A 263-nucleotide genomic window follows, 5' to 3' on the forward strand; every position below is an offset into this window, starting at 1 on the left:
AACGCTTCGTTGATTATTGAGATACTACACAATAGCCGTGCTGTCTATCTAAATTGCGACTAACACAATCTTGCGCGACTGATGACTGGAGAGTGTTCGCATTATCTGAGCCGTATTGTGCGCATCTCGTGGATAGCGATTATGGCGAGGGTCTTCTGTTTTGCGCAGTCACACAGCAGATGCGCAATCGTTCGTCTCTTTGAACCCGTAAACTTCACATCCATGACTTTGGGGCGTTCCGTCAGCTTACTTGTTTTTCATTT

The sequence above is a fragment of the Dermacentor andersoni genome, chromosome 2 (genome assembly GCF_023375885.2).
Source record: "Dermacentor andersoni chromosome 2, qqDerAnde1_hic_scaffold, whole genome shotgun sequence".
Taxonomy (NCBI): domain Eukaryota; kingdom Metazoa; phylum Arthropoda; class Arachnida; order Ixodida; family Ixodidae; genus Dermacentor; species Dermacentor andersoni.